Genomic DNA, 22,600 nt, shown 5'->3' with positions numbered 1-22,600 from the left:
GACGAATGGATGGGAGGGCAGATACTGTTGAAGTTAGATGGAAAAGGAAGTGATGGTGCAAGGCCGAGTGAATGGTCTGATGAGGCGCAAAGAAAGGAAAGGGAGAAGGAAGTGGACATAAGAAACGAGAGGGCAAGAAAAAAGGATAGGTTGAGGCGAGAACAACTATATCGCGAAGAGCAAAGTATACCGCTCAGTCGCACTCAATATGCAGCCTATGAAAAGTACAGTCAGAACATGCTAAGGTTAGAGGAAGGGAAGAGAGTGCACGAAAGAAAGGTAAAAAAGTGAGAAGACGAAGAAAGTGGAAGGACAAAGGAACGTAGAGATGAACGGATGAGGGAAGTGGATAAGGATAGAAAGGAAGCGAAGAAGCGAAGAGAAATGGATGAGGAAGCAGAAAGTAAATGCAGGCAAAGGGCGCGAGATTTAGAATATTTGCAACAGGAAGTGAAAAAACCCAATCCTGTTGTAGACTGGCAAGACATAGAAGAGTTCTTTCCTGCAAGCGATGCGGTACAAGGTACAAGCAGGACAAATATTGATGATGACTTCGACACCAGAAGCATCAGGGAAACGATTGATAAAATCTATGATGAGATGGGACTGGAACGAATCTCCCAAGAGGGAAGGGAAGATGAGCGCTTAGAGAGCACTCAGCTATATGACACTGAGGATGTCACCCAAAGTAGTGGGAGTAGGGGACAGTCCCTAGATAGACTAGAAATTGGGCAGAACGAAGATGATGCAAGAAGTTGTGTAAACTGGGAGTATTCAGAGTCTGACTCCGATGGGGAAGCAGAGGAAGTGGCGTATGACGAAGAGAGGCGGTGTGAAAAGTGACTCCCAGGGAACCGAGAGATACGATGGTCAGATGCTAGCGGGTCCATAAATAGGACATCGAAGTCCGCTGGACGGTCCAGCCGACATGAAGAGACACCCCACGGTCAGAGGGGAGCGTCGGCACCTGCCTATACAGATAGGTTAAGGGCATTGCCAGGTAGAAGGCAAGGCGGGAACGCCGCCCAGGCAAGAGACCGAGGAGGTATAGAGAAGGAAAAGGAGGATTGCGCATTCCAAATCCCACTGTTAGAAAAGGGGGGAGCAAGACCGCAATATATTCCATGGCCACACATGGACCGAGAGAATCTTAAAAATAAGCTTCCAATGCTGACATCGGGAGCCGGAAAGTGAATACATGAGCTAGAGAAAATGTCGGGGGGGCGTCACTCTAGCCATAGGGGACATCAAGGGTCTTCTAATTGCTATACTTTCATGAAAGAGCAGATGACGTGTGGAAAAGGGCAGGATACCCCAGGGTAACCATAACTAACACCTCTCATGACGGAGCGCCATTTAACAACTGTAGAGCCGCAGTGTGGAAAGCGCTGCGTACGCTATATCCAGACACATCTGATATGAGAGCTATAATGATTAGAAAAATGAAGGAGTCAGAGGACCCTTTGCTTTATATCCAGAATTTTCAAGACACGTGGGTGCTCGAAACGCATGAGTCTTGGAAGAAATCTATCCCTGTACTCTATCATATATTGTGCCAAGGGTTACCAGAACCGGTGCAAAAACAGCTCAAAAAAATTGGTAGGAATAGAAGCGAAACCGTGGGCCGAAATCCAATTGACGATTGCCCATTATTGTAGACTGTTGCAAGAAAAGAATCGGAAGAAAGAGGCAACGCGTAAGGGAGAGGAGGCGAAGCTGGTGCAAAGGAAGCTCTCAAATTATGCTCTCGAGGGAGCCATGCTAACAAGTCCAGCTGAATCGAGTGCACAACGTGCCTCTCACCCGCCACAAAACAATCAGGATAACGTAGGATATTACCCGAGAGGAAGGGGATTTGGAGGAAGAGGATGGCAGAGCAATCAGGGAGGATTTAGAGGTAACCAAGGAGGTTTACAGAATGTTCAAAATGGTATCCAGAATGCACCGATGGCCAGTCCGACTATGCCAGATGGACAGATGGCCCGACCGCCGCCAGTGTGTTGGTTGTGTGGAGTAACAGGACACGCGGCGTGCATGTGCAGAAGCCAAAGCATGTGGCAGATCAACCAAGGGTTGGGGACAGGCATAGTGAATCAACCTGCTACCCCACAACAGGGCAGTGCACAAAACGATACTGTGCAGCAGCAGGCGGTTGGCTTGCAGCAAGGTGCGCAGCAAATGGTCCAGCCACAGAACATGGAGAATGTACCACAGGGACAACCCCAGCAGACACTGCCGCAAGTGGCTCAGGGCACTAATTCCGGTGGGGGAAACCCACAGGTATACAGTGGACCGAACCTATATATGAAATAGGACGGCTCACAGGGAACTCTGATGTGCTCTATCCTATCAGTGACACCAGACCCTAACAGGGAGCCTAGGGTAAATGTCATCATAGGGGGGAAGGAATATTCCTTCTTAATTGACACGGGTGCAACACGCTCGTGCATACGAGAAGGAAGGTTCTCCTTGTCCAGCGAGGCCATAGATACCCAGAGTTTTACTGGAGCTCATAGCAGAGTTCCCTTTACTGATGCACTCCCAGTCTCAGTGGGAGGGTGCGACATGAATGTACCCTTATTGTATTCTCGTCAGTCCCCGGTGAATATCATGGGTCGGGACTTGATGACAAAGTTGAATATGACCATCTCGTTCACTGAGGATGGCATAGTATGCTCCACTCCAGGAATGCATTATTCAAACGTGTGCGAAATGATCAGAGAATATTCTGGACGTGCAGCCGTGAGAGCTATACCACTGGAGCCAGAAGTGTTCGCATATGGCATGCGAGTGCTTATGGCGGGATTGCCAGGCCTCGCAGACAAACCTATGAGAACCCCTGATGAGTTTCTATTCAGGCCAAGAATACCCATGCACGAAGAGGAGGGACAAGTATTTCCTTTAATGATACAATCTGCCGCGGTGCGAGAAAAAGTAGTATTAGTTGAAGGATGTGACGACGAGGGCAGGCCTTGGTGTGCGATTGTCGCCATCGAAGAAGGGTATCAAGTGACTGATGTCACCGATGACGATCTGTTCGAGGAACACCCTGACCTAGAAGAGACCGGGTGGAAGTGAGTCTCATATGTTGGGTCAAAATGATCAAGCGGGAGGTACCACAGAGAAGGATGTTAGCATTGGTACGCCCAGAATACTTTGAAAACGACATGGCCCTAGTGCCGGCCAAAGTATGGACTACAGGGCCCTATGATGTAGGTCTCTTGAAACCAGGAGCAATTCTGCCACGGACACGACAGTATCCCACGTCCAGGGAAGCAGATGAAGGGATCGCAAAGACAATTTCTACCATGATGGAACAGGGCATCCTGGTGACGTCGGAATCACCATGCAACACAGTGATTTACCCTGTCAAGAAATCTAAAGGGGGGTCCTGGCGTTTAATCCAGGATTTACGAGCATTGAACAACATAGTCGAAGCCGAATTCCCTCTAGTCCCTAATCCATCCACAATTCTGTGCAACATACCCACTGAGGCAAAATACTTCTCGGTGATCAATTTGAAAAATGCATTTTTCTCGATTCCATTGCACCGTGACTCGCAAGATCTGACGTCATTTACTTTCAGACAAATGCGCCTGAAAAGTACGAGGCTGCCACAGGGGTATTGCGAGTCCCCATCTATCTTCAACAGAGTCCTGCAAATGGACCTAAGCAATATTGCTGTGGACAGTGTTGTGTTGCAGCATGTAGATGAGATTCTAATCTGCAGCATCACTGAAGAGCAATGCCAACATGATTCTGTCCAGCTATTGACTATATTAGCTGAGAAGGGATACAAAGTAGACAAGGATAAGTTGCAGTACTGCCAACAGGAGGTGTTGTACATAGGGCAACTGATCTCACATGAGAGGAAAAGGGTAACCCCAGAAAGGGCTGAGGCCATCATGAACACAGCCAAGCCGCGCACAGTAAAGCAAATGCAAAGCTTCTTAGACCTGTGCAACTATGTCAGAGCATGGATCTTTGACTACAGCTCATATACCAAGCACCTGTTGCAGGCCCTTAAAAAGGCCCAGGCGACGAGAGAAGAAATTGAATGGAATGAAGCGATGGAGAAAGGGTTTACAGAATTCAAGGGGGCAATTTGTAAGGCCCCAGTCCTCGGCATTCCTAATTATGCTGAGGAATTCTATCTATTCTCTCATACTGATGTCAATTTTATGACTGCAGAGCTCGCGCAGCGAACTTCGCTGGGGTATAAATCCCTAGCATATTACAGTGGAAGTTTGGACCCGGTCATGAAAGGCCATTTTCCGTACGAACAAAATGTATCTGCCGCCGCGTTCGCCATTGAGAAGGCGTCATCCATTGTGATGGGGTGCTCCATGACACTATATGTTGAGCACTCATTATTCGCCATACTAGACAAACCAAAGGGTACGCTGACTTCTCAGAGAGCATCAGTCTACGAGGTGATTATCTCCAATCCATCGATCAAAATAGTGTGGTGCAAAACGGTGAACCCTGCTATGTTTATTGCTGAGCCAGTCACAGAGGGAGAACCTGTGCATGACTGTGCGAACTATGAAGAATACTATGATGAGATCGCCAGGGTCAAGGAAAATGCCCTGCCAAGTGGAGAGATCGTCTTTATTGACGGGTCATCGAGAATTGACCAAGATAACGGGCAAAGGTATACAGGCATGGCCGTGATAAAACATATGGCGAATGGAGAGTTCTAAGTACTTGTCAGTGTACGAATACCATCTCATTATTCGGCACAGGCCGCAGAATTAGTGGCATTGATACTCGCCATTGAGAATCACGCGGACCAGGAAGTAACAGTGTACAGTGACTCCGCCTATGTGACGTCTACAGTGTACGCAGGATTAGCGCGCTGGAAAAGGAGGGGCTACCTCCGAGCAGATGGCACGCCAGTGCAACACACAGCCTTGTTGAACAGGCTGATAAAAGCACTACAGCTCCCAGTGGGCATAGCGGTCGTGAAATGCGCCGCTCATACCAAAGGGACAGATTTTGTGTCACGTGGGAATCATGAAGCGGACACGGAAGCCAAACGTATGGCATCTAAAACTGAAACAATCATGGACGTGGAGGTGGCACGTACCCATGAACGAATGATGGTAGCACGAGCCACTCCAGAAGCCTATAGCAATATGGGGCCGTCTCAATTAATGGAGCTCCAGGGGGAGGCACCTCAGGAGGAGAAAAATTTATGGAAGCGTCGAGGGTGTTCTTTAAACCCCTCTGACGGATTGTGGAGGCAAGACAGCACTGGTAAACCAGTAATGCCTGTCGCCCTTCTAAAAGTAGCGCTAGAACAGCTTCACTACCCCATTCATATGTCAAAAGAAAATCTTGCTGCTACGCTCGCGGAAGACTGGTTTATACCGAATTTAGCCGAGCATGTTGCATTCTTTGTGGTAAACTGCATTGTCTGCCAGCAATTCACTTCTGGGCACACATTAAAAGTAGTGAGAGGAGTCATCCCCAGACCAAATGGACCTTTCCAGCACCTACATATTGATTATGTCGATATGATTCAGGTGTGTAATGGGTACAGATATTTACTTGTGATGGTGTGTCCCTTTTCCAGATGGGTAGAAGCAGGCCCCTGTATAGACCCTGACGCTGCCTGTGCTGCCAAATTCCTGGTGAGGGAGGTTTTCCCTAGGTGGGGGGTGTGTGAAGTAATATGATCAGATAATGGGGTGCATTTTGTAAATGCTCTGTTTGAACAGATTAGCTTGTTGCTTGGTATAAAGTACAAATTCTCGTCGGCGTATCACCCAGAGGGAAACGGGATATGTGAACGGATCAACGTCTTGCTTAAGGAAAGGATAGCCAAGTTGAAGCTCACATTAAGAAAGGGATGGATGCACTGCCTACCACTGGCATTGTATGCGCTTCGGAACCAACCAGGCTCCGACCATCATCTTACGCCGCACGAAATAGTTACTGGGAGAAGAATGAGAACTCCCCTTAACCCCCGAGACAGAGCTAGATGTGATGCCCAGTCAACTAGGGAGGTTCTAGGAGAGGAGATGAAAGCATATCTGGATTGTCTCACGAAAAGTGCCACTGTCATTTCAGGCCAGCTGCAGCGACGGCAGAGAGGGGACAGCACGGCTCAAAACACAACAGATAGTGCTGATGCAGGCGCAACTCACAGCCCATGCATGCCCCTTGTCTTCACTGGAGATCGCGTCCTCGTGAAGAACTTCACAAGAAAAAGATGGGACGAGCCGAGGTTTAATGGCCCGTTCATCGTAGAGGACTGCACCCCGTCAGCTGTCAAGCTCAAAGGCAGAAGAGCCTGGATCTTCCTGAACGATACAAAACCCTTTATAGGAGAGAGCACTCCTACTACATCTACTGCCGAGGAACCCACAGACAACGGGGAAGGACCGCAGCACGTGCAGACAAGGTCTATGGCAAGGAAGAAGGACGCACAAGCAGAAAACATAAACTAAGGAACTCGCTGTGGAAATTGTGGCTGTACACTGAGCTTCTCCTCCAGGCACTGAATGAGGTACAAGACCTTCAAACGAACGCAAAGTGCAGCTGAACTCGCAGGGTAAAGGTAAAAGTCGCATACTCTGAACCTGCAGTGACACTGATAGCTTGATCATGTTGAGCCACAAAGCATTGAACACAAACTCTCAGACTCTGATAAACTGTAAAAACAAGACACTCTTGTAAACTAAAACTGGTACCCTGAAGCATCCAGTATCAAGACTTTGTTCACGGACATATGGTTCACCCCAGCAGAAGTCTCAAGTGGGATGTGCTCACCTATTTTCAGCTAGTTGTACTGTCCTATCCGTCACTCATAGGGAGAGAAACAAGTGTCACAGAATATATTCAAGATCCAGAAAATAAGAAGGTAATCAGGCAACTACTGATTGTCATCGCAGAGGTCTTTGCCGAGTTGCCCGAACACAGTGAACAAAAAGACTAATGCTCCCACCTCAAGCGGTCATTGATGACCTTACCTACACTTTATTCTTTCGAATCATAGAGGAGTGCCCAGAACTTGTCGGGAGGACCACAGATACCCTGGCCTTCATCAGAGACCCCCGAAATAATCACATCCTGAATCAAATATGGAGTAAACTGAACAATGTGGTAGCAGATCACGCAGCAGGAAAGTGACAGACTTGTTCGCGACAACAAAAAGACTTGTGATCGGGACCCAGCAAAACAAAGCAAATGTCCATGTCCCCTGCAGACACGCAGCTAGCCCACAACGTCCTGATCAGGCTAGTCACAGACTATCCAGAAATGGTGGGAAGGCCTGCTGATGTCGATGTTGCAACCTTCCTTAGAGACCCAGTCAATTTCCTACACATGAAAACCCGTCTCCATGGAATCATGCTCCAAGTGGAGCTGTCCAACTTCCAGCGAGAATTCTTAAGGAGATTCCTGTGAGACTATTCGGCGAGGGACAGATCGAGGAGGCAAGGACTGATCACACTGCATGAAAGGCCTGTGACCTAAGAGCCAAAGAGTCAGAGCAGATGTCATTAACACCCAAAGACAGTCGGTATGCGTTTCGTGTTTTCTTTCATCTCATTGAAAACTTTCCAGAACTAGTGGGCAGACCCCACAACATTGATGTGCCCGCTTTTCTTAATGATCCAGCAAAAAATGCCCAATTGAGTCGGCTCCTGAGGGCCATTGCATCACAACTAAGAAGCAATTATGCACATCCACTGCTAAGAAGAGCCTTAGAAGGGGGAGATCCAAGATAAAACTTTCCATCATCCCCTAAGCGGGGACAGAGCAAGGAAACAAAGACACAGTTCTTCATGCTTCCAACGTAGAACGGACTGAAAAGGCGGAAACAAGGACAACGACATCTTAAACTTCTTTTCCTATTTTTCTTACCTTTTCTATTTTTGCATCATCGTTCCGCAGTGGAGTAAATGGGGGAGAGAGAGAGACTGTTCACCAACTTGACCTCGAAAGACCAAGTGAAAGGAACAGAGACACAAACTTCACTGCCGTGTTTATCTTTTTCAACCTTTTTCTTATTTTTTCCTACCTTCTCATATGTTCACTTTTATTTTTATTTTTATTTCTATTTTTTCAAAACTTTATTTTGCGTGATTTGTAGCAAATCCATCCTTTCCTGGTGTCACTGCAAACAAAGTCCTCTATGTCCCCAGGGCCAAGGCAAGTTGGAACAGTGCCCTGGAAATGCGATGGCCATACAAATGCAGGATAATTATGATGTGTTGAAAACGACAGTCTAACCTTTTTCCATAGTCTAGCAAAGGAACTGTACTCCATACTCAGAGACTATCAACATCATCACTCGTAAGAGGGGGGACATTGAACTGCACTTGTCACTTTAGCGTTTACTGAACTTTGAGCGCCGAAAACAGAATAAGAAGAAAAATAAACTATTGACTGTGGACATATTTGAAATGGGGGCCCAAAACAGTAATTTAGTCATGCCACCAGTGGAAGGGCGCCCACGGTTCCCTGGAAGGAGATGCTGCAAGCTGTCTTTCAAAGCCGTCATATGTATATGCATTGTGGTTATTGTAGTATTTTTATCGTTAACTATTAGAACTGCATTTTTTATTGGTGCACGAAGCGTCCCAATGTCTGTGCATCCACCAGGTAATGAACATCTGGAGCCCACAAAAGCACCCAGACCGTATATTGTCATCCCTGTTCCAAGAAAAACTGATGATAAAGCAAACGATTTACAGTTGAATGTAATTAGCAGTAATATGTATACACTTCAAGTAATGAATGGTGAGAAAGGCTGTAGACAGGGTCAGCACGGAATGAATGATAACATAGCACTGGCCACGGCACGCACCCATATACTGAGTGCACACGAACAAGGGCAAGTGTCAATGGCTACGAAACCACAGGCCAAACCACCTGAAAGAGAGAAATTACCGGTGGAACAAGCAGCTCCAGAAAGCCGGGAGCAACGTGAGAAACCGAACAGAAGTGAAATAGCAAAATCACTCAATAGAACAGAGGAAGCAATGAAAGAACTCACTGAGAAAACACATGCGGTAGTTGAGTATGTGTTTCCACTCATACTTAGAGCTAAGACGCTACATGAGGAGCTGAGCAAGACAACCACCACAACTGTGATAGCGAGTACGCCAGCTCCAACGCCAGAAGTGACTACCGAGCCTACGACACAGCCACGTGTTGGAAGGATGATAAGTCACATGTGGTGGGAGGAGGTCTACAAAAGAATTCAGGATGGAAGGAAAAGAAGCGCAAAACCTCCCTTATTACTGCAGGGCAGGAAATGAAACCTGCCCCTCCAAGGATAACACCCGAGAGTCTGCCTGAACGAAAGAGCAGTACAGACGCATTCAGAGACATAGTGATAGCCAACTACAGAAAAACGCTAAGGATCAAGAGAAGTCCATATGAAACAGATAATGAGTTAAACGATTACTTGGACAGCACGGCCCATCTTGGAAACAACATATGGTACCAGCACATGAAGGAAGTTGGACGAAGGCAATCAGAAGGAGAATGTTTCGTCTGTGCACTCCTACCGTACAGCATGGGCAAGTCCAAAATCTTTGTGGCTGTAGAAATAGATGTGCCCATAGCACACTGCATGTCACATGTGGCAATGTACAACACCAGAGGACAATTCATGGGGAGAGACACCTCGTTGATATGGGCCAACGAAAAGGACTATCCTGATGAAGACGGATATGTCCAGGACATCAAAACAAGAAATAGGGCGCACACCAAGAATCATGTGATTAGATATGAGAACCCTGACGTCAAAGGGTCAGAAATAAGGTGGGAAATAAACTCAAGACTGAACGTCCACGGGAAAATGGCAGAAGAAGCGCAAATATGGAAGAACTGAGGCCAAATGCAGATCTGGGGATCAGTAGTCTCCCCAGACGGTTGGGAAGAAGGAGTCGTGATCTGCCGAGCGTGGATGGTCCTTGGAGCCTGCCAAGAAGCAATAGAAAATTCACAAAGACTCTGTAAACCACTCTGGCCAAAATTGGTAAAGCTGTTAACGTGGGTCGAAGATAGAGGAGGCCCCCTGCAAATAGTACCGCTGGAAAACCCGAAACTGTGCTTTAGAAGTAATGGCACAAGGAAAATGGGGGAGAATCAAAACTGCGGGTGAATATACGAAGCCCCAGGGATGTCGCAAGGGACCGCAGTCTTGATGGACCATTATTGGGCATGTGGATCCAAAGCCTACATAAGACTACCGAGGAACTGGAGAGGCATATGCACACTGGTGAACGTCCACGTTCCAGCACTAGTGATCCCAAAAAATGAACTGAATTTGGACAGTTTCCCGAAAGCAGATGCTCATTTGAGGAAAAGGAGGTCTGTGGAACTAATGTCAAGAATGATGAGAGAGAATTACTTCTCTGCCAAATCAGAGGACGCATTTTATGCCATTCCCTACGAACACAGGCTGTTAAGCCTAACTTCATCCGTATTTACAACAATACTTTTGCCGCACATCCAGGTTGGTGCAAATACCAAGTGGTTGCAGATAACGAGATGGGAGTTACTGCAGACCATCAATACCACCATGAAAGGGTTCAACGCAATCAAGGAAGAACTGAGAGCAGTCAGACTGATGACCCTCCAGAACAGATATGTGCTTGACATGATCACTACAATGGATGGAGGTGTTTGCGAAAAAATTGGAGAATCATGTTGCACTTTTACACCATCACACGACGAAGAAAATGGAACCCTCACAGAGGCCATAAGCATGTTGACAACCCTAAAGAACCAGATGATCGATGAAACAGGTGAAGTGGACGACGACAGCTGGTTTGGAAACCTATTCTCCTGGGCCCCGCAGTGGATGGCTGATATATTCAAGTTTCTGGGAGCCTTGCTAGCAATGGTACTGCTAGGATTCTGTGTAATCAAGATAATCATCACACAATGCCAGAAAATGGCAAAGAAGGCCATTGGGATGAAAATCATGGTCGATGTCGAGCCAGGCTGGAAGCCGAGATACCTGACAGATGAGGAGATAAAGGACTTTGTGAAGGCCAGTGAATTTGCACCAGAGGGAACAAAATTCACTTATCCCAAGAAACAAAGAAGGTATGAAGGCAAATGGATTTACTGCAGTCCAAATGGACAATGCCAGTTGATGAACTGGAACAAAGATGAGCATGTGAGAACAGCAGGAAGCTTGAAAGGGGTGATAAAGATATGGACACCAAAATTGCATACTTTCACGCCTTCTTGTGTAAACCCAGGAGACGATGAGCAAGAATCTGAGGAATCAAAGTAAATGAATATAAAGGAGGAAGTAGAAGTGGTCGATGAACCAACCAGAGGGGGGAGTGTAGAGGAGGTCCCAGATATGACCTGCACCCCTGCCCCCCATTGCGAGTTGCCAGTAAGGTACTCGCCGAGGTACTTGACGTATGAGGAGCAAATGAACCAACAGAGAGCCACACTGGGACTCTGCCCCGTGTACATAAGGAGATCAGTACCGGTTGAAGCAGCCATAACACGACAACCCTGGGAAGCACGGTACCCTATCAGACAGCCTTACCAGCCACTGATACGAAATGAGGAATGCCTACATACCGTCCACGAGGAGACCCCTAAAGCCTTAATGGAAGGCCAATGGAAATAAACCAAGGGCCCGAGCAGCCCCGAGAACAAACGGAATTGGCTACTGAAAGCACGTATGCCAGTACTAGTAACTGCAAGGATAATTATAATGGATGCAGGGGAGAGACACTGTTAAAACGTAAGAGAATGGTGCCATGAGACAAGATGGAAGCAACCACCCTGTTGAATGTGTGTAAATAAGCTTGAAACGCAAGATGCTAAGAAATCGATACTGCCTGCAATGCTTAGTAGAAGAATAGAGCGGCAAGCGCCAACCATATACCTACCTCAATACTGCACAATGTACACGTGCAACTCCTTTTTGTGAAAGCAGAAATTTACCCAGGCGGCCAAAGGCCTGAAAAGGCCTAGTTTCGAAACCCAGCAAAGACCAGACAAGGAGCGGAATTGAAACTCAACAAAGAGAGGCTTATGCCGGGGAGATCGAGGTGTACCAGAGAAGAGGAGGTGAGCATGAGCTCACGAGACTCCAGCTTCAGAGGATACCAGCCCACCCGTGAAGGTCAAGATAAGGGAGGCCCATGAAGGTGGCCAAGCGCACACAGAATTAAATGCGCAAAAGGTTGGAAACTGAAGCAGATTCACGGTGGACCAGCATGTGACCAGACAGGTGCGAAGATGTACCACCGCCTGATGTCATCCAGAACCCGAGGGTGCCATAACTTTTCCTGATAAGAGACTACAGATCCAAGGCCATACCCAGCCAACTAATTGACACATAGCCCTAAAACACTGATTGATGGAAGGGTGGAAGGGTGAATCTTGGGACAATAGGCACCTGGGTGTCTACTCTGCATGCTGCTAATTAAAATGGAGATTTATGTTTAGGGGTGTAACTTGCCCAATCACAAGGGACCATGTAATCTAGGGTCCTATAGACACTGTAACCAATGAGACGTCGTACTTGTAGTGACGTCAATCACGTGTGTTGTAGAGGGATGGGCGTAGACGCCCACCCGATAAGAGTTATCCAATCCACTTGCGCTATTTCCATATACAGATATAGCACCTATACTTAAGTTACCTTTCCCAACCAATTATATTGCATGATGATTTTTTGTAGAATAAGACGTCAATGATGACGGATTTTGCCCATAAAAGAGACTGTTTGACTGAAGTTCGAGGAAGTCGGGGTAAGACAGTTGTTCGGGATGCTGCTGATTTCCATAAGCTGATGTATGCATCATTAAATGGACTTCCCTTTGCCAATTTACTGAGTCCTGATTATTGAACCTTGCTGGAGTATGTGAATCCTGCACTCTGTCCTCGCATGGTGCAGCTATCTTGTATTACTAGTTTTCGAGAGTGAGTACTGACCAATGGGCCCGTCAGTAATTTCCTCTCCTCGTCAACAGGTGTAAGTGCGATTCTCCAGAGCTGAGGGTGTGCAGATGCAAAGTGCTGCGGATAGACCGGAGCTGGGAGTAATCGGTGAAGGAGGTCAAGGCCCGAACAAAAAAGTGCATTACGGCCAAGGACACTGATTCAGCAACTGTGGGACTAGCAGAGAAGAGAAGGTGGGAAGGAGGAGAAAAAAGGAAAGTCTTAAGGAGTTTCCCAGAATTTGAGAAGATCCTGCTCAAGGTTCAGGGGAAGGGGAGGCTTTTCCAGAGGAGGGAGCCCACAGAGGAAAGTAAGTGATCCCCTGCCCTCTTTTTAGCCAAACACTTTACATACAAAGAGTTGGTGCCAGAGGAGCGAAGAGGTCTAGTGGGAGAGTATTTAGTGAGATAGAGTTGAAGATAGTGTGGTCCCCTGTCCCAGACAGCCGTGTGGATGATGCAGAGGGATTTGAATTTAATCCGTGCAGTAACCAGGAGCCAGTGAAGGTTTTTTGGAGCAGGAGAGATGCGGTCCCTGGGCTACAGGCTAAGGATAAGCCTTCCTGCCCTATTTTGGATAAGCTGAAGGGGTCACAAAGTGGAGGATGGAAGATTTAGGAGAAGGCTATTACAGTAGTCAAGTCTAGAGAGAACTAGGGCTTCGGTGACATTGAGCCTCTGCGGTAAACAGAGAAAAGGTAGAATTCCTTTTAGAAGGAAGAGCTGGTAGTTGGACTTCTTGGCAATATGCTGAGTGTGAGGGAGGAAGGAGAGAGAGGAGTCGAAGATGACTCAAAGGTTGCTAGCTTCAATTGAAAGAGCAGGGGGAGAACCCAAGGAGGAAGGCCATAGTGAAGGGAAAAAAGAGGGAACAGGGATCCCAATGGGAAGGATCTCAGTTTTACAGGCGTTGAGTCATAGATCATTGGCGGCGCACCTGGACTGGATGGCAGAAAGGCAGTCATGGATGATGGAGCGTGCAAAAGGGTCAGCAGGGAGTCTGCGTAACACTGGAAGTTGGAGGAGAAGGAGGAGATGAGGCATGCAAGGAGAGCAAGGTAAATGTTAAAGAGCCAGGGGGAGAGAATAGAACCCTGGGGGACGTGACAGGTGGAGATGGAAGTAGGAGAGGAGAATGGGCCCAGGATGACTTCGGAAGAGCGGTTAGTGAGGAAAGAGGACAGCCAGTCCAGTGCCCGCTCCAAGATAGCAAGTGTATCGTGGAGCCTTTATATGAGGATGCAATGGTTAACTGTGTCAAATGCAGAGGAGAGATCAAGATGGTTAAGGACCTCTGGGGAGTTGGAGTCAAGAGAGGCAAGCTGTTCTTCACAGGTGTTCAGAAGAGCAGTTTCCGTGCCTCTGTATGCTCGGAATCCAGGTTGATTCTGAGCATCCAGAATAAATAGTTAAGTGGTCATTACTATAATCTGTTTTTCCAAGATGAATACTACTGCTTCCATGTTTACACACTAGAGGCCGAAATATGTATTGTGGACCAAGCCCTAGATTGGACCGAATATCCCTGCCCTTTCAAGCAAATGCTGCACACTGGCAGAGGAGTGGTCCCTATATCTCTGTTAGGGCACAGTACAACAGATGCCCCCTTTTCCTCTCCTCTCAACCTCCCCATGAGGTAATGCACATACATAATTCAACGTTCATAACTGTTTGCTCTATACAAGGCATCCTCTTCTCTTCACCACCCCCACCTCCCCTTCCTGCATTTGGCAAAGACTAGAGAGTCCACCTCAGGAAGTGCATTGTATACTTGTGTAATACATGGTAGCCTGCAATACTTGCATAAAAACCTGCAAATAATGTTCTTATTACATGCTAATTGTGACATCACTACTGGCCTATGATAAGAAAAAGACATCACTACCTATTTCTATTTCTATTTCTATGTGCTTGTAACGCGCCGAAAGCCCGCAGGCATCAGGGCACGGGGAAACCTAAGAATAAGATTTGCATGAAAAGGTGGGAGTTTTGGGTTTTAGGTTGACCAAAACTATGCCTTGAAAGTGCCCTATTACCTTGGAATTCACTGAAATAAGAATGTTTTCAGTGATTTCCTAAACGTGATGTAATTACTTTCCTGTCCAGGGTTGCCGGGAGCCCATTCCAAAATTTGGCTGCCCTGACCGGAAAAGCTCTGCCTTGACCCGCTGCCCATTTGACCTCTGGGACCCTCAGGAGACCTACATCTGCTGATCTGAGGCATCTCTTAGGTATATTAAGCGAGAATTTTTCTTTAAAGTACCTCTCTGTAGTCAGTTATTATAATTGGGATAAAGTACTCCCTAGCTTACATTATTAGGATATTACAAGTCACTGAGGAGTCTCATGACCAAATGGAGTCACGGAACTCCTAGGTGACTTGCAATATCCTTTTTATGTATGGTATGGGGTATTTTATTCCCTATAATAAATTGCCACACACTGTCATTCCCTTTAATACTTTGTTTTTTGCATAATATAATGTAAGTGAACTTCCATTTGCTGATCCATATAATCAAGATAGAATCAATTTGGAGTTAAAAAAAAAAAAAATGAAAACCACCAGGGGCATGAGCAAGAAGGCACCCTGAGTCTAGAGCTCCTCCTAATCAGAATGTGAAGAGGACCGGCAACCACAAAGGCACGATGCAACAGCATGATTGGCCCACCCCCAGCAGCCCAGAGCCCTCAAGACCACCGGGTGCTGCTCTAATTATGGCGAGGGTGGCTGGAAAAAGGGAACTCAAGAGGTAAATAAGCACCCGGGAAGAACCGGCTGTGAAGCTGGAAGGGTCACGGTGCTGTGGTGACTGACGGCCATGGTGAAGAAATGCTCCAAGGAAGAGAGCAACTCACCCTCAGAGGAGTCTAGGTAGAGCAAGGCTTGCATCACTGAGGTAATTCTGTCGCTCCTGTCGTGACGGTGGATTCAGGGAGAACGGGAGAATGAGAACCTAAGTCGACTATGATACGGAGCCTGGGAGATGCAAGGCAGAGACCAGCAGTAACAGAGGTGTGATGAACCAACTCAGGGGTTGTAGCTCCGGGCAATGGTGCAGTGCCTGCCGTGAGAGCCCTGTGAGAGCATGCAAGGTACCCGAGGGGCTGGACAGTGGTGTGAGGATCCCGCAGGCCACAGGACTCAGTCCAGGTTAGTCCCCTGCAAGAGGAGAAACTGCAGAAAGGGGACGCAGTGGAGAGAAGGGAGATGGAGGTTGCCCGGAAAATTTGGTTTATACCAGGGAGAACCTATCAGGTAAGACCCACATGTAGGGTCTATAGGCACATCAGGAACTACTTTCATATTGGGCACATGAAAAAGCAGTGGGTGGCCTTCCATGCACCCAGGACAGTGAGAAATTGGGAACATGTGTGTGGGGATTGGCTTTCTATCTTGATGGTGAAACCAAGCCTGCTAGGTGTGGCGAGGAGCGCAGATTGAGGGGGTGGGGAGGTGCGTTGTACTTAAGCTAAATGAGACACCTCAAAAGTGACTGAGGTATTCCTATATAGGGCTACCCGGTAGCACAGAGGACCACAGGACTGGTGGACCCTGACCTGATGTGCAATAACCAATCAGTTTCAGGTCTTCAAAAGTTCATGAGAGAAGTAAGAAGAGGGCAGATATGGAGCCAGCACCGACGACGTTACCACAATAGCTGTAAAGAGAGGCACCAGCTAGAATGGTGAACATCAATGTACTTCTTAAATAAATGAGATCACTGCTAGGGGGCATCCATGCGTCCTTGAAAGAGATATCCAACTCAGTTGACAAAACAGAAGAGAAAATTGAGGATTTGGAGAACAATTGGCAGTAGATATTCTGTATATGCAGCAGGACATGAGATTGAAGGATTTTGAAGTGATGGAATATGGCAAAACCCTCAAATTAGATAATTTACAATTGACGACCTTTTTGTTGCTTTGTGTGGCCAAAAGTGTGACCATAAACGCATCTAAAAAAAAGACTATGGAGTGTAAACAATTATCCATTGATCCCTGTGGAGAATTTTGAGCATCTGGGGATAACATTTGCGAATAATCTGAAATGGACCAAACAGATGGAAAAAAGTAATCTGACAGCGGCTAAGCAAAATGGCGCGCTGGCCATCTTTTCAGCTCATTTTGGAGGCAGGTCAGTGTCTTCAGCAATGGTTATATAGGATGAAGCCTGTTCAAGCCATAGTTTATGGTGACGAACTGTGGGACTATATGCCAACTGTTTCTCTACAGACAGTGGCAAATACATTTTTGAATCGTCTGTTAGGCCTCCCTGTCAGTGCTCCATCGGCCCCAGTGGCTTTAGAACTAAGACATGTAGAAATCAAATATGAGGTGATGCTGAAACCCCTGCTGTAATGGATTAAGATTTGGACCACAGTGGAACTTGATTCACACCAGGAGGGCCTTGTGGAAGTTCTAGCAATGTAAGGTGTACAATCTATACTGTGGTTGAAGCAGGTTAAGCACCTGTTTTCGGTGCTAGATCTTGATTCTTTGTGGCTTTGCCCTATTAGTATAAATCGCCAATCGAAAAAAGTGCTGAAGATGAAATTCTATGATTGGGTCCTAGGTACAAGACTGTACATTTGTTATGCGGGCAGACTATCCACAAGTTACATGGTGTTTAGATCCAATATGGCTATGGAGTCATACCTTGACTACCCAGTGGGAAGAAAGAAGAAATGTCTGTTTACTAAATTCTGTTTGCGAAATTTACGAGACATTGAGGAAAGAGGTTGTCTGCATATTGTCCAGTATGTCCCACTTTAGTCGAAGATGAATTGCACTTTATACTGCTTTGTCCACTGTATAAAAACTTGAGATGCAAATGGTTGAAGCCAGTAATAAATCCACACGGGTTTAGCACTAGAAGAGAGGCTCCCATTGCTTTGAAATTATCTTCTTCACCTAATGCTTTTAATGCGGTTTCTATATTGCTATTTACTGCCCTCAAAAAAAGGAGTGGTTTCTTAAAAACTGTTAGATAGCAGTTTTCTGAATCATTCAAACAGTGAAAACATTGATCTGTGTTATATCCAAAAATATGAATTGTGATGAGAGAAGTTATTAATGATACTTTGTGTATTAATTGATACTTAGCTCAATTGTTTTATCGACTTTTGTAAAATGTTATGAGATGTGGTTTTATTACCCTTTGTAATAGTTCTCTGCTTTTATGGTGTATAGCCAAAATAAAGCTGAATTTAAGTGAATTGAACTGAAAATAGAGAATGACGAGCAAATACTCATATTCTGGTATTACGAGAGGGAGAGGGCGAGAGCCTGCAGGGACTTGAGCAGAAGGTCAAAATGCTCTTGAACACCCTCTTCGATGCGGAAGGAAGGCAGGACAGATCCTTTGTCTTTGATAGGATTCATTGGGCTGGGAGTCCACGGGGACCGTGTTCAATTCTGGCCAAACATCACTACTACAAGTATATGGTTGATATACTATCCAGGGCTAGGGTATGCTTAGAATGGAGGTTTGAGGGCTCCAGGGTTACCATCCATCAAGATCTGTCTTTTTTCACTTTGACTAAGCGGAGGGAATGCAAGACCCTGACCACCAGGTTACAAGAACGAGTAGTGAAATATAGTTGGGGTACCCAGTTAACCTGAGTTTTGAGATTGGCAGCGAATATTACTGGTTCCCCACTAGAGAGGAGGCAGAGGGAATTTTGTCATCCCTCTCCAAGACCCCAAGAGACAGCACCTGAACAGGCATAGAAACCGGCTCCTGTGGACCTCGAGGGCTTCGTACCCCGAGGGGCAGAGCAAAGAGTGAAGGAGGCCGGAATTTTCAAAGATTAAACACTCTATCCCCAAAGACCTGAAAATAAGTTGCAGGGATGCAACGGGAGATCAGCGACAAGATTTTAACGTTAAGGAGTGTTTGCAAAAGGGAGGGAGCGATAGAATGTGGGGAGGGGTAGGGAAGAGATGTAAGCACAGGCATCTTTCCTCTCATTTCTTTGCAGACGATTTGCAAACCTTTGTCTCCTTACTGACATTTTCTGATTCTCTTCATGCTTCTGTTTTATCCTGCCTTTCTGCTATCCAATGTTTGATGCATTCCCATTTTCTTAATCTTAATCCCTGGAAAAACTGAGATCCTCTATTTTCCCCTTACTTCTCCCACTCCCCCGGGCCTCCTTCTGGTATTTGTTTTCTAGCTTCTCTCCTACCTTTCTCGACTTCTGCCTGCAATCTTGGGGTCGTTTTTGACTCATCACTATCCATTGCTTTGTATATATCTTTGTACAAGCCTGCATTTGTCACTTTCTTCTCTTTAATGTGTGCAATATTCACCCTGTCCTCTCCTTTCATGCTGCTAAACTTCAGTTATGCCGTAGGTCATTTGGATATCTGTACATGTCAATGATGATAAATTGGATAAATATATTAAAAAAATAAACTTACAAATGCTGCTTTCACTGATGCCCTAAGACCAAAAGTGGAATAAAGGGGTATTAGTATCTGCTTGCTCATCAATATTTTAAAATACTATCCTTGCACAAATATGTTTTATATACTAATATTACAAAGTTATGTAAGTATTGTGACCTTTTCAGGATGAAAACACGTGTTGACCCAACTGTTTATAGCATAAGGATCAAATATCCAACAACGAGAACTTTACCTTTAAGATCGGAATTCTTGCAAGTTAGGGAAATACATGATTTTTTCTGCAGCACAGGGAGCCAACAAGTATTTTGTGTGCAAAAGCATACATTTGTTCATTTTCATTACAAAATATGAAGAGTAAACATATTGCAAATTGAATCCATATTGTTGGACAGTATTTTACAGATAATCAATGCTGGAGCATCACCTTAGGGAGAAGAGTGTCAATTAACCTCAATTCTTTGAATCCATTTATCTCTTTGCCTTCAGGCCAGAAAGTAACATGGAGGATGCATTGCACGATATTTACAGTAAAAGGACATAGTGACTCTTGTCAACACTATCAATACCAGTGAAGGACAGGACTGTGATTGGGGTAGTTAACCAATATCACCCTGATATCTATTTCTCTTCCACACCTGACGAGCCCCATCTTCTCACCAGACAATATTACGCTATTATTTAAGCAATAAACCCAGACGAACAGGGGCATTACTGGGTCTGGTAATGCCCCGGGGCTCCTTAACGTTAGCCCCAGGGCATTACCAGATCCGGTAATGCCCCTGTCTGTCGGGGTTTACTGCCCCTGCCCTAAGGGGTTTATTGCTATTAGCATCCTAGCACTTCTACCGGGATGGTAATAGTTTTTTTTCCAAGTTGAGACATGGTGTTTTTCTGTTTCTCAACCTGAAAAAAAACTACAAACCAAGATGGCCACCATGGAGTAGGGAGAAGGGAATTACACATAGTCCCATTACACTTTCCATGGCGGCTATTGACGTGATGGAGATGCTCTTGGAATGTCCAGGGACAAACAAGGGCAAGATAAGTGTATCTGGAGTGGGTGGGGACATGGACATTGGGATTGTGGAGGTAGGGGAAAGGAGGGGAAAGGGGGGCACAGTACAATTACCTGAATCCCCAGCAGAGAAGATAGCAGGATCCCGCTTCCAAGGAGGGTCAGCACCGGGGTTTTACTGTTTGGTAAAGCCCCGTTCTGAGCCTCCTGATTGGCTTGGAGGCACCCTTCACCAAGTTCTAATAAATAAAAATGTGTGCATCATTGGTATTTTGCTTTTTTGTAAATAATTTTGGAAGCAGCACACTGTGCCTTTGACAGCCCACAAGTATCTCCATGAAGCAGGAATGATTTGGAAAAGCACATTTTCTATTTTAATTTTTTCATTTTAATAGTGCAAGGCCGGCTTCGGATTGCTTTCACTGTTTGCGTCATTTAAGCCAGGCATCTTCAAATTCGATGCTGAAGTGCAAAATCCCCTCCATGTTTTCAGGATACTGGCACAACAAGCATTTGACACATGGAGCCTAGATTGAAGTGATTTACACAATCAATGGGTATCCTGAAAAAGAGCCTGCTCTGGTTTGGAGCACCAGAAGAGCGGTCTTGAAGACTCCTGTTCCAAGGCATTTATTTCACCTCTCTGCATGCAATGTATTTGGGAATATGATTTTACTGTGTTCCATTTTAGAAACAGTGGATGGAAGGGCAGTATAAGAGGAGGGAGCACCAAAGAGGAGGTTCAGTCTGCCATGTGCATTAGTCAAGGGATCACAATCAATCACACAAGCGTACTTATTTCACATAATAATTACTCCCATGAAAGAATGAAACAAGCTAAACTAGCAAGACTTAAGGTATGGGTGGCGTATGGGTGGGTGTTATGAAAGATTTCCATTTCATGTGTCATTTTCCCTCCAGTTGTGAACCCCAAAACTTTTTGCTTTGATTTGAACACCATGCCTTTGCCAGTGGAGCACAGCCTTCAGCTGCACTCCACTGGGCTTTTCACTCACTTTTTATGGGGAAACTGACATGCCCTTAAAGACAGTCAGTGCTGGGAGACTTTGTTTCCCTTAGTCCTTGCCATTTTGCAACTTTTCTGCAATATGTTACAGAGTACAGTGCGCTTGGGTTCATTAGTAATTTCACAGTGCCATATACACTCTCAAAGTGCAGATGTTCGTTCGGACAGCACTGGTGGCAGCTTATCTGTTTTTGTATTTTTAACCCTTTCTGGCCATGTAAACCGTGTAAACCGCGCTTGGCACCGAAAGGTGGCCTGGCTCCAAAATGGCCATGCCACGAGGTTCTTTGTCCTGTCCTTTGGCCATCTTGCTCCTTTACCTTCCCCAGGTCGAGCTGACCCGGGGCAGTCCTTATTTGGGCATGCATTTTCCCACGAGGCACTCTGGTTTCCCAGGCTTCTGCATGCCTTGTGTGTGCTCCCCGAGGATGTGGGCTGGTCTGTCTACTTCCAATACACATCCTGGGTGCCAGAGAGTCCGGTGTGCTCTGAATGCCTGGGACCATGGTGGTCCATGATTTGTCCACGTATGGTGTGCTGTATGTGAGCAGATCTTCCATTGGGTCACCTCCGTTTTGGAGCAAAGGAGAATTTGGATAATAGTAGGCCCCAAACAGCCATACCATGTCTATCGCTGGAGTTCTCACTGAATGAAGGATAGGATCCAAGTATCCTGAAACCGAGGAGCCGAGTCGAGGAACCGCTGGAGACCCGCTGGAAGGTTTGGCACTCTGAACCCGCTGTCGTCCTGTGGAACCCCTTGGCACCTGATCGAACTAGAAGGTCTGTGAAGACGCTTTGACCCATTAGAATAGTGGGACCAACTATTCTCGGCACCTTCATCAAACCCTGCAAGTAAGCCTTCTTAGAAGTGTGCCTGGGCCAACCAGTGGGCTGACCAGCTTGCGCAGGATCTTTGCTCTGTCTCTGCCGCCGTTTTGAGGAGGCCCTTGAAACTTGAAATCCTGTAAGCTCTGTGTTCATGGCACTCTCACACCGAATTTCGTACACTTGGCATTCCCAGGTCTGGAGTAAAGTGAGAGAGCCTGAACTGGAGAAACTGAGATTACCATGTCACCCCGCTGGGCTGACGAACTTCGCAGGTGTGCTACTTTTGTGCCCCTCTTGCCTCTGAAGCCTGCTGCAGTAAAACTGGCCTGATCCATCAACCAGGAGCAGAGAAATCGCCACTATCCCGTTTGGGAATCA

At 46.3% G+C, this 22,600-nt stretch overlaps 1 long non-coding RNA gene across 1 annotated transcript in view; it reads right to left on the bottom strand.

The window, feature by feature from the left end:
- The window catches only part of LOC138527285 (uncharacterized), an 84,003-nt gene that overhangs the window by 7,056 nt on the left and 54,347 nt on the right, over nt 1-22,600 (bottom strand). Inside the window, exon 3 of the long non-coding RNA XR_011283856.1 lies at nt 19,362-19,383. This is a non-coding gene — a long non-coding RNA (uncharacterized lncRNA). The remainder of the gene's footprint in view (nt 1-19,361; nt 19,384-22,600) is intronic.

This window comes from Ambystoma mexicanum, chromosome 14 (genome assembly GCF_040938575.1).
Source record: "Ambystoma mexicanum isolate Mex_15411 chromosome 14, UKY_AmexF1_1, whole genome shotgun sequence".
In the NCBI taxonomy this organism is placed as follows: Eukaryota; Metazoa; Chordata; class Amphibia; order Caudata; family Ambystomatidae; genus Ambystoma; species Ambystoma mexicanum.
Note: the sequence above shows the minus strand (reverse complement) of the source record. Positions and strands in the feature narration are given on the sequence as shown.